This window comes from Ailuropoda melanoleuca, chromosome 7 (genome assembly GCF_002007445.2).
Source record: "Ailuropoda melanoleuca isolate Jingjing chromosome 7, ASM200744v2, whole genome shotgun sequence".
Lineage (NCBI taxonomy): Eukaryota > Metazoa > Chordata > Mammalia > Carnivora > Ursidae > Ailuropoda > Ailuropoda melanoleuca.
Window position 1 is genome coordinate 16290803 of NC_048224.1, and position 11971 is coordinate 16302773.

The following is an 11971-nucleotide window of genomic DNA, read 5'->3' on the forward strand; positions in this document are numbered from 1 at the left end:
AGCATTGTGGCTTGACTTTTTTATTGTTCCAGCTTGCTCCAAATGTAAAAGGATGGAGAGTTTCCAGACAAAGATTATGACAGTGAAATAGGTATCTTCCACTTTCTCTTCTCAGGATGTATGCCTTTTTTATTTTGCCTATAAAATAAATATAAGGCTAATTTATTCTAGGAACCTGAATTCCTGTCTTAGCATTCTCTGTCCCACTTCCTGCTCTTATTCCTAGAGCCTTTTCTGGCCTCCTCTGGCCTCCTCTTCTGATCTTCCACCTTGCTCAATTTCCCTCCAATGGGAAATTGTTTAATGAAACATTTGTTTAATGTTTCATTTGTTGGATGAAAAGTTCTCTCACCTTCTCAAAACTGTGTTCCTTAGGGGCAGTCTTAATCCATCTCACACCTTGGAAGGAACAAAGCCCTCCCCGAGAATTATAAAATATACATTGGGATGTCAAAAGCAGGTACTTTCTGGCCTTAAGGACTCTTCATTGTCTTAGATTGAAACAGATAAAATCCCCAGATTTATATTTTAACATATATAATTTTATCCACTGGCCCTGGGCTATCCTTAAAAGTCATAATTTTCCTTCTTTTTCTTTTTTAATGGAACACTTAATGAATTTGTGTGTTATCTGTGTGTAAGGTCCATGCTAATCTTCTCTGTACCAGTCTAATTTTAGTATATATGCTGCTGAAGTGAGCCTCCTCTTTTCTTTTCCCTTCCCTTTCCTTTCCTTTTTTTTTTTTTTTTTTCATTTTTTTTTTCATTTTTTTTTTTTTTACTTTTCTTAGAAGGGAATCTCCCACTTATGGTCTATTTGCAATAGTTTAAAATTCCTTTTTACTTTAAGCAGATACACATTTTTCCCCCTTTGTTTTCTTCTTTGTTCCCTGGAAAAAGTCTTGAAAAGCAAGTCCAGCGTATAAAAAAGAACAATCAAAGCTGCTCTTGTTGAGGGTACTTGGGTCCAGACCTCTGACTGGTCTTTCATCCCCATTATTTCTGTAGTCCCTGTTCCAGTAGCTCCAAGGAGCCCCAGGCCTGGGGAAACACATCTGAAAACACTTGGGTTAGCAAAACGAATTATTAACTGGAACTCTGAAGACTCAAGTTTTAGCTTTAGTTCTAACATTAAATTTGCATGTGTCACTGATAGGGTTAATTGTTTTATCTGTAAAACAAAGGTTCAGAATAGTGATTCTCAATTTTGGCCATATGTTAGAATCACCTGGGGAGCTTTTAAGAATCCTGATGCTCAGGCCTCACTCTCTACCAATCAAATTAGAATCTCTGGGGCGTGACCCGGGCAACAGGCATTTTTTAAAGCTCCCTCCGTGATTCCAATTTGCAACCAAGTTTCAAAACCTCCAAAGAATTTTTGAGCAATAATGTTTCACAAGTCTATGGGGCTGTGGAGCTTGTTTTGGTAGATGTAGTTAAAACGTGCAGTCTATTCATGGATAGATAGTGCTCAGTGAGGAGCTGGGATGAAGGTGGGCATAAAGACGGGAAAGTAGGAAAAAAGTTTTTTGATTATTTTAATAGCTCAGTGTGTTGGGCAAAACACTTGACTTTGTTATATCCCTGATGGGAGTGATTTTAACTTCCTGTAAAATGATGCTCTCAACTGAGAAATCATATTTAAATGCAATGTTATTATTTTTATATCAGTACCAAACCATTTGCTAATATGATCAGTCAAGAATTACACCTAAGTATTTTATTCACAAAGGAAATAGAAAAGGCAGATTGACTACTGAAATGTAAAATATGGTTAATATTCCTCAGTTGGTGGTATAGATTAAAGATAGATTGAAAGCAACATGTTGATAACAATGGAAATCTCTGATGCTGAGATGCTGTGTTAAAAGCGTGCCCATCAAAAAGGCAAAGAAAAAAAACCCCAGGATTTAGCTATGAGCTTCTTTTAAGTTATGAAAAACTATTCTTTCAACTGAGTTTTCAAATTAGGAAAAAAAAATTCACAGTATTGGTAAGCCATTGATCCTAAAAAATATACAAATTGGATGACAATATCTAGGCTATAATCTCCAAAGTAAAATGATTTATTATGATTGGCTAAATTACAATGAATACCAAATAGTTTAAAAATGACAGCACAGTTAGAGCAAAATGATTGATATTACATATGTTAGATGTATAACTAAACAGAAATTCCTTTTCATTTTCTTATAACCAGAGCCATTTACATATTATGTCTCAGATTTGTGCTGCTAATAGGTGTTCAAGAATTGTGTGCTTTGATCTCCCCTTTTAAGAGAGTAGCTCTTTTCTGGAAGTTGGTGACCTTTAAATAAAAGAAAAAGTGCGGTTATCACTTATAGCAGGGTGATATATTGATAATTTTATACCTTGTTCTTAGGCTTTTTGCTGGAATAGATTTATCAACAACAGAATAAAAAAAATAATTTTACACATTTTCTGGCTGAAAGTTCAGCCAGCGCTTAGTGTATTTGTGTTCTAGCTCTCCTTACCCTAGGGAAAAGTTTACATAAGCTTTCTTATTATGTGGAAGTGTCCCCAAAGGTTGGGCAATAAGCCCCAACATTGACTTGACAGATGAGGAGAAAGTCCATGGAGACAATTTGACAACATGGAACGGAGCCAGTAGCAGCCTTGGCCACCTCTGAATGAGCTCTGTTAACAAGGACAGTGACTACTTTTAGCAGTGGCCATGAATGACCCCTGATTGAGAATTTGCTCTATTTTTCTTGGACTTTGAAGTTCTGATGTCTTGATACAATATAAAATGACCGAATGAGTGAGAAGAATGGGGTTGAGGGGACTGGAGGAAGGAGAAAGGAGGAGAAAAGGGGAAAAGGCACCCAGGGGAGTGGAATGCAGTGAAACACAAAAAATTATTGATGTTGGTCTTTTCACCAAATTTGTCAGTGGAGATTGGGAGCTAAATATAATTTGATTTAGATAAGTTAAAAGCATGTAACATTTCCCATACTTTATGTGTTACATAGCACAATTCTTAATTGTCACATGCCTTTGCAAATGTAAATTGGAACAAATAAAGCTCCAATTTTGAGTGAGTTATCTTTTTTTGGAGAATAAATCTTAAAGCACCTCCATGAAGTCTTCTTAGTTTGCCCAGTTCCACGGTGATCCCTTTCAACTCTGAGCTTCTTATTGTCAATACCATCCATTTCATGACTTATTCATACACTGTTTTTTGGGTTTTTTGTTTGTTTGTCTCATCATTTAACCCACATTTAATTAACATATGTGGATTTTAAGCTTCTACTGTGATAGCAACTGCCTAAAAAAAAAAAAGTTGAACAAGTGAATGTGAGAGCATTGCTCTAGATTATGTTGTCTAAGAGCAGGAACTAACAATACCATTTATCAATGTGTTTTCCACAATCAGTACAGTACAGACACATGGAAAGTACTTAGGACTTATTTGTTGAATGGCTGCATCAATAGGTGATAGACTAATGCAGAATGAAGACACAGATGCACATATCCACTTGAAAAGTTGCTTTGTTCATATTTCAGGGAAGTTTAGTCTGTTACACCTAGATATGAATTGCTAATCCAGCACAATATGTACTTTTTACTAATATATTTAGACAACCAGTCTGAATAATGTCAATAATAAGGGAACTTTGCTCAGACCTCACAAATGATAAGGCCACTTCTTAATTTTCTAACCAAGTGCCATATTTTGTATTTGTTGATTATTTTCTTTCCTGCAAAAATGAAGATAGCAATTCCCCCACCAATACTCACACTCCATTTTCTCTCAAGCTCCAGCTCTTAAGCTCTGTCATTCTTTGCTAAGAGGTTCTATCTTGAGTTGTCCCAAACCATCCTATCATTCCACTTCATTTTATCTCTTGAGGATCTGAGAGATGAAATCTAGAGGTTCTTTTGGTGGGAAAAAAATGTTAGAACCTTCCTGTATGGTATTTCTGTGACAGTTTAAATTAATTTTTTGGCAATCCTCCCATTAAGATATGGGGTCTCTGTCCACTCCCCTTTTACCTTGGTAGGCTAGTAACTGCTAAAACCAAGAAAATGTGGCAGAAGTGATACTCTATGGCTTGTGAGACCAGCCCATAAAAGGCCTTGGGTGTTCTGACTTACTTGTTGGAACAATGAGATAGCATGTGGGAAGCCTGACTATGCTGAGGGCCTAGGCTAGAGAGGCCATGCATACATGTGCTCAGCTAATCACTTCACCTGAGGCCAGCTTTGCAGCCATCCATTCCGAGGTGCTGCATGTGTGTGTGAAGACACCACCTTAAAAGTGGGTCTCTAGCCTCAGCTGTCCTAGCTTTAGCTATTTGAATCACTCACAGCTGAGGCCCAAAATATCAAAGAGCAGAAACAAGCTGTACTCTGAATTTTTGACTCACAGTCTCTGTGAGCATAATAAAAATGCTTGTTTTATGCTATCAAGTTTTGGGGTGATTTTTGCATGTGAGAATAGTAACTGGAACAATTTCAAGATCAGATTTTGTACACTGAAGGACAGATTTTAAAAAATTACAGTCAAACGATGATTGTATTTTTCCTTTTATAAGTAATATTTCTTTCTTGGGACATCTGGGTAGCTCAGTCAGTTACGTATTAAGTGTCTGACTCTTGATTTCTGCTCAGGTCATGATCTCAGGGTTGTGAGATCAAGCCCCATGGTGGGCTCTGTGCTGGGTGTGGAGCCTGCTTAAGGCTCTCTCTCTTCCTCTCTCACTGCCCCTCCCCCCCCAAAAAATTGTAAGTAACATATCATTTTAAATTTAATCTGGGAAACTTCAAATTTTCTTATATTCTCTACTATTTTAAAGTTTGAAAATGATAACCTAGGTCTGGTATTATTAACTAGCATATTTATTTATTTATTTATTTATTTGAGAGAGAGAGAGAGAGAGAGAGCAAGCAGGGGCATGGGCAGAGGGAGAGAAATCCTCAAGCAGACTGCCTGCTGAGCACAGAGCCTGATGTGGGACTGGATCCCAGGACCCTGAGATCATGACCTGAACTGAAATCAAGAGTCAGATGTTTAACCAACTGAGCCACCCAGGTGCCCCTGAAATAGGCATGTTTCATACTAAGGTAATTTAAATTTGTCTTTAGTTGTATTATTTAACTCTCTTGATATTTCAAGTAATAACAGAAGAGGGTGCAAGCGTGAGTATAAAACAGTGGAGAGTTCCAGGACTAGGTAGGGCAGGAAATTGACAACTTTGGACAGTGAGGTACCAGCTTGGGATCCTGGTCTGGTTGGGGAGTGGGTAGAATCTGGTCAACCAAGTTTCCAGTTATTTCTTTTTGACAGTGAAATTGATATTACTGCTTAGGTGTGAGGGTTGAACTGTAGAATTCTGTGGATTGATTTTTCAAGTGGTATATACATTTTTAGAAAAGCAGCCCTTTAACAGCTACAAATCTTTAATAGAGTTGCTAGACCATCAACTGACATGTCAACACACCTTGAAAGAGGCTTCATCAAATGCAAAGGTAAAGTTCTGTCCGATGATGTTAGCAGAGCAAAACAAACTCATAGGAAGAGGGAAATATTTTTTCTAAATATCCTGGTGTTATAAAACAGAGTTCTTCAAAAGTCCTTGAAAAGGCGTTTCAAGTAGGACGTCTGGGTGAATATGTAAGAGATTGAAAAGGAGATAAAGTAAATGAAAGCACTTCTCAGAAGATTTAAATAGGGAGTGGTACAAATGCACAGTGAACTTTCAGTTAATAACGTGGAAAAAACTCCCAAACTCTACTTACTTTAGGCTGAATCAACAATGGATTGCATGGGATGAGAGCACAGATGAGAAAGATAATACTTCACGGACTTGGGGAAATAAAACCTATATTATTAATACTAACTTAAATTGGGCCAGAAACTTTTATTAGATAGTTTCTTTTTTTTTTAATGATTTTTTATTATATTATGTTAGTCACCATACTATTAGATAGTTTCTGACAAAAAGTGTTCTATGGTCAAAGAAGCTCAGGAAACTTAGGTCAAAAAATATTAGAGATTTTTTTACTCTAAGATTTCTGGGGCTTTAATATACTAATATGTATTAGGAATCATTCTGATGTGCATCTGTTGTACAACGTTTCCAAAGTTCACTTGACTATAGAATTTCCTTTTAAGCGAGAACCTCTTTGGGACTTGGTTTCCCAGGGGGCACTTTGAGAAACACTAATTTAGCCCTTCTGTTTGACAAAACCTTGTTTGACCTTTATTATGAGACTAGCGATACATGGTCTCTAGGCACCTCGTGGTTCCCCCTTTCTGTTTTCATAGCTCTAATTATAACAACTAGCTTAAATGGTGCTTGTGCCTTTCCCTGGCTTAAATCACTGACTTAATTTTTTTATTTTTTCAACTTTATGAGACCAGGATCATTGCCTTTTGTAGAGGAGAAAAATAGGATGAAGAAAGGTGAGCAGACTCTCTCAATGTCATGTGATATATGTCACTGTGTTAGAATTTGAAATTTATACTTTTTTCCCTGTCTGCTGAATGTTGCCTTCTAGATTTCTTATTTTTAAATTTAATTTATTTTTAATTCCAGTGTAGTTAGCATACAGCGTTATATTTGTTTCAGATGTGCAATATAGTGATTCAACAGTTCCATATATTACTGAGTGCTCATCAAAATAAGTGCACTCTTAATTCCTTTCACCTATTTCACCCACATCTCACCCATCTCCCCTCTGGTAAGCAACCATCTGTTTGTTCTCTATATTTAAGAGTCTATTTTGTGGTTTGTCTCTTTTTTAAATTTTTCCTTTGCTCCTTTGTTTTGTTAAATTCCACCACAGTGAAGTCATATGATATTTGTCTGACTGACTACGCTTAGCATAATACCCTCTAGTTCCATCCATGTCATTGCAAATGGCAAGATTTCATTCTTTTTTATGGCTGAATAATATTCCATTGTGTATATATATATATGCCGCATCTTCTTTATCCATTCATCTATTGATGGATACTTGGTTTGCTTCCATAGTTTGGCTATTGTAAATAATGCTGCAATAAACATAGGGGTGCCTGTATCCCTTTGAATTAGTGTTTTCATATTCTTTGGGTAAATACCCAGTAGTGTGATTACTGACTGGATTATATGGTAATTCCATTTTTAATTTTTTGAGGGACCTCTACACTGTCTTCCACAGTGGCTGCATAGGAACCCTCATGCACTTTTGGTGGGAACGCAGACTGGTGCAGCCACTGTTACCTTCCAGATTTAAAAAAAAAAACAGACAAAATTGTGTTTGGTTAGTAAGTGAGTTCTGGCTTGGACGGAGTCTGTTCTTTCAATGGGACTCTGGTTTGACATGAATTTTGAGAAAAAGGTCTGAAGTTTTTGATGAAAGTCTGTATATATCTAGAATATGGTCTACTTATTGGATACTGAAGATCATGCTAGCAAATAATAACAGAGAAAGAAAGGAAAACCTCTTTCCAATTTTGACTATAAAAAAGAAGACTTTTAAAAAGTAAGAGTAGACTTTGCAAATTGAATAATCATGAAAAGGTGAATCCTAAAAATGAATACATTTTGAAGGATTTTAGAGATACTTGGTTTCAGATGCAGAATTATTCAAAAGATGATTAGAAATGAGCATGTGGACCTTGGGAGGAAGGACTGGCTGTAGATAGGCTAGTCATCTTCATAAAGGGGAAATTTGAAGATGAGGGAGCAGCTATTGTTGTATTAATGGTTCTCAAGTTAGATCTCTCTCTCTCTCTCTCATGTTTCTCTATATTTTTCCACACTTTTATTGCTTTCTTTTTCTCTTATAAATTCATCTTTGTGATTCAGATATCCAATTGTGGGACACAGATGGGATTATCCGGTTCTGTGGTCCATTTGTAGGGAGCTAGTAGTTCCTGACAGAAACCTTCTTTGCGCTAGGTCTGATTTGACTGATCATGGTAGTGGAGGTCTGTTTGTTTGCTTATTTTTCCAAAATCAAGCGTCATTATTTTATTCACATGCTTTCCTCCATTTAATGTTTTGAATTCCCTTAAATAGTTCTTTGCACATAGACAGGGCCTGTTAAGGTATGGAAGTAGATTGATCTGTCTGAAAACTGGCCGGTTTCCACAACAAATATACATCGCATATCCCTAATTTGTGGAAAGTATATGGTAAGAGCTAATGGCAGATGTCCTGATAACAAAGTTTTAAAGAGGGCACCTAGAGGAAGAAGAGAAACTTGAATTTTCTAAAATTAATCTTGGTGAAGAAAGAATGCAATAGCTTTTAGGAGCATCTCCTCCTGGGTTTGGTTATTTACTTTTTCTGTTCACGCTCTAGTAGAGTGAGCTCTTCACCCTGGAAAACTCAGGCAATATATTATCTTCAAAACAAGCAAACCAAAGGTTAGCTCATCACTTCTTGCTCTTTCATGTTTAGGAGGAAATTTTCCCTCGTGCAATTCCCTGGCAGTTATGTAGATTTTCTGTGAGTGAATAAAATGTCTCGTATGAGATATTAACGTTTCTCTGGGAATAGGTGAGCATTAACTTAGATGAATGTGAATATTGTTAGAAACAAAAGCGAACCTTCCCTCCCTAGTGTAAAACTGTGCAAACTTAAAGAGAAAAATTCCAGTTTCTCAGAAATTAGATTGCCAGGTGGATTTTCTTCTTAGCACCTCTTGTTGTTGTCGTTGTTGTTTTCTTATTTGCTTTCTGGCTTATGGGTTTACTCCCATCCTGTCTGCATGTATACAGGGAGGTAAGATACACGTTTACTGTTGCATTCTCAGTGTCTAAAATAGTATGAGGCACGTAGTAGGATTTCAGTAAATACTTGCTGAATGAATGAGTGGATTAATAAATAAACACGCATCTTCATTTTAAGGAGAAGAAATGGAGTCAGCTGAGGTTAAGTGATTTATCGAAGGTCATACAGCAAGCCCAAACCAAGACTTGAAACTGAGTCCCATCTCCACATTCTCAAACCAGTACAATGTGTTGGGTGTTTTCCATTTTATCTATTATAACTGTGTGTTTACACAAAAAAACATTTGGGAATTCAGACTGGTTATATGCCAGACCTGAGGTAAGTCGTGTCCAATGATGACTCCTTTAAGAACCTATTAATATTGCAATTTTTTTGTAATGTGACAGTGCAATTTATGAGTGTCTGAATTTTTCCCTCACACTTTGGTATATTGAGTAAACCTTATAAATATGAAACTTGTATTCATCTTCCATTACATGGAATTCTAGATGCATTCTTCCATTAGATGACCTAATAACAGGATTATAATACTGATTTAAGAAATAAATTTATGTTATTATTCCTGAATTATTTATGGTTCTGAATCTATAACATAAATTTTATTTGTGCTAATATTTTTCTTAGATAGTTATGATTTACTTTAAATGGATTACTTTTACATTTTCCTTTTATACTTTAGTGCCAAAACATAGTTCATTTCAGTGGATTAGTTTAACTCTTTACATTACTTCTATCCTTTCTCACTTCCTTTCTTTTTGCTACCTTCCTACCTGTCTGCCTTCCTTCTTTCCTTTCCTTTTTCCATGACTCAGCAGTTCTCTGCTTGTCGGAGGGTTGGCAATGCCCTATCCTTGACCCAGGATGGTTATATAGGAGTTAGTAATTATACTAATAATTATAAACTGTATAATGACTGTTTTATGCACTGTTCTGCATGTATGTTTCATAAAAAATAAAAAATTAAAATCGAAGTCATATTTCATATGCTTTTAGTCTACAGTAGATTTCAATTTGTTAATGAAGACATCTGTAGACATTATCATTTCTAATTCTCAGAAATCGAGGAAAGTTTCAGGGTGTAGAACTTTCTATTTTTGTTCCACTTTATTTATGAATGAACCTCTAACAGTGCTCATAACTGATTTATTCTACTTAAAATCTACATTGATTAGACATGTGTTGAATTATATGAAGAACATAAAGGATAAGAATTGCCTGTTTAATAATAAAAGGATTTTGTTTTTTATTGTTCTGGCATAAGTAACCAAGTAAATTTTGGTAAAATTTCTAATGTGCAAGGTAACAGTACTTTCAAGTGTTTTGCTTCCAATGTCTGTAGTTTACACATAAAGACATATAATTAAGAACTTTATACAGCCTTTGGTAGATGAAACATATCTTTGACAAAGTTTTGTTCTTATACTCCTTCTAACAAATATATTATCACATATTTATCAACATAATGTAAATTTGTTTCAATTGTTCTGTCAACAGAAAAGAAAAAGCATGTTTTTTGGTTACAAATATATTGCATATGTACTGCTTTCTAGGTATTCATGGATCCCAGATCCAAATATGAAAACTTCATCTTGTGCAGATAAGTAATACTTTAAATAAAGAAATTTAAAAACCTACGATCATTATATCATACAGCATTTGTAATATCCAGTGCAAAGAGAACATGCCATATTCACTTATATCATTTTATTTCCCACATGATGGGAATAAATAAATATTTTTGCATAAATGTGGCTCTGCCCATAAATAAAATTTTGAGTTCTGATCATTGAAACTTAGGACTAGAGAAGGATTTTAATATTAATTTTAATATTAATTTTTGATTGGAGTAAAAGAAAGTGAGGATCATAAAGAAGGTAAAAAGTGGTTCGGAATGTAGTCTTTTGTTCATATATACAACAGTAGATGTTGCTTCTTTGTTGTACGGTAATTAAACTTAAGTGGAAAAAAAAAAAAAGAACCAAAAGGCAGGGTACAGCTGCTAATGAGCTAGTCTTGGGAGTAAATCAGCCACTTGGGAATGAACTCCCACTTCTGAAAACACAACCTGGAGAAACATATTCACTCTGATTCTTGATGACAGAAGCAAGGGAATAAAATTTATATAAAGAACAAATTCTGATTGTATCGTTGGGACTGCATTTGTGCAGGTCGCTTTGAGACTCATAGCAATGCTTTGTCTTTCTCCTTACCAAACAAGATTTGAAATTGGGAGCTACTAAGCAGTGGTCCAAGTGTTCTTTCCATTCTACGAAACTTTCTCTCGTTGTGCTGTTTCTTGGTTATACCTGCGGATTGGCACACATATTTAACTTCAGAGAAGAGACAGAATAAGAGCAAAGACATTTTAAATAATAACTGAGAAAATTATTCTTTAAATTACCTGATATTTAATTGGTCTCCTAAAATCTGCAGAGCTCCCTGCCAGGAGGTTAAATATATAAAGAAATGTAAAGATCACATGCCTTGAGCACAGTACCTTACACATTATTATTTGTTGATGGAATGAATGGTGAGTGTATAAAAGAAGGAAGGAAGGGAGGGAGGAAGGGAGGGAGGAAGGAAGGAAGAAATGAAGAGGAAGGAATTGGAAAGAAATGTAAATTACTTTTATAAGTTGAAGTAAAGTGGGTGCTGTGAGAGTAAGCCAACCCTACTTTTGTGGAAAGTTAAGAAGGGAGTAAACATCTAGTTGGGAGAAACAGAAAAAATTATGGAGTAGTAGATCAAATGTAAGATGGATTTTGAAGGATTACAATATTTCATGGAAAAGTTGGCAGTTGAGGTAAATAGAATGAAAATTTAAAATAAAGGATTTATTTGTTGTTGTTGTTGTTGTTGTTTTTTCTCAATTTGAAAGACAACAGTGAATCATCCTTAACTTGGATACTCTTTATTTGGAAACTAGTGTCTTTTAAGTAAAATCACCCTTCCCTAGCAAAGGCAGGGTTTCCTTATCAATCTTATCTTCATTATTAATGCAACTTAGTATTATAAGACTTTGACACTTTAGATGAAATAGCGCCTAGCACTTAGTAAATGCTGTTTGTTAACTCATCTGATTCTGTCTCAAGTTAGTCACAGAAAGCCATGAACCAAGATATCCTACTTTTCTGGTTCTTGTCTTTATCACCTTTACTGGCTTTTCCTAAAGCTCAGTTCTTGGACTTCTTCCATTCTATGCCTGAATTGACTGTTGGGATCGT

The 11971-nt window shown here is 35.6% G+C and overlaps 1 non-coding gene across 1 annotated transcript; it reads right to left on the reverse strand.

Moving 5' to 3' along the window:
• Window positions 1-596: 596 nt before the first annotated feature.
• LOC117803174 lies at window positions 597-703 on the reverse strand. The gene has a single exon (XR_004626871.1). It is a non-coding gene; the product is annotated as a U6 spliceosomal RNA (small nuclear RNA).
• Between the last annotated feature and the right edge of the window lie 11268 nt (window positions 704-11971).